The sequence below is a fragment of the Phalaenopsis equestris genome, unplaced genomic scaffold, assembly GCF_001263595.1.
Source record: "Phalaenopsis equestris unplaced genomic scaffold, ASM126359v1 Scaffold000160, whole genome shotgun sequence".
In the NCBI taxonomy this organism is placed as follows: Eukaryota; Viridiplantae; Streptophyta; class Magnoliopsida; order Asparagales; family Orchidaceae; genus Phalaenopsis; species Phalaenopsis equestris.
The window spans coordinates 25,621-26,188 of record NW_018164602.1 but is presented as its reverse complement, the minus strand read 5'-3'; positions in this window follow the sequence as shown (position 1 = coordinate 26,188).

The window sequence follows — 568 nt, the reverse complement described above, 5'->3', positions numbered from 1 at the left end:
GGGGTGCCCGTAAGAGGTGGCTTGTTGGTTGGTAGTTTCGGCTTAAGTCCTCTCTGTCCCGAGTTCGAATCCATCTGGGTCGAATTAACATATATGAAGTGGACAAGCACATGTTGTCGTCCATCATTTTTTAACTATATATATATGATGTGTGCTAGAAAATTTGCGGCGGTAGAGTAACAGTCTATCGTCTTAGCGTTTTACGAAAGTTCAACACGCACATAGATGAAAGAGAAAACAAGCGGTGATGACTCCAGAAATTTTTACGTGGAAAACCCGTTAGGGAAAAACTACGGGGTCTGGCCCAGTTGCAAAAATCCACTATTGATTGATGATTACAGAAATCCCTTGTCCCACAGACTGGAAATGATAACTATATTTTCCAGATTACAATGTGGACTAACGACGTCTGGTTGGAGGTGATTGATGACGGTAAGTGGAGGTCAACGACGGTCGGTGGTGGTCGACGGTCGGCGGTGGTCGTCTGAGGTTGGTAGTGGTCGACGGTCGGCGGTGGTCGGCGGTGGTCGATGGGGGGCGGTCGGGGTCGGCGGGGATGGACGGGGGG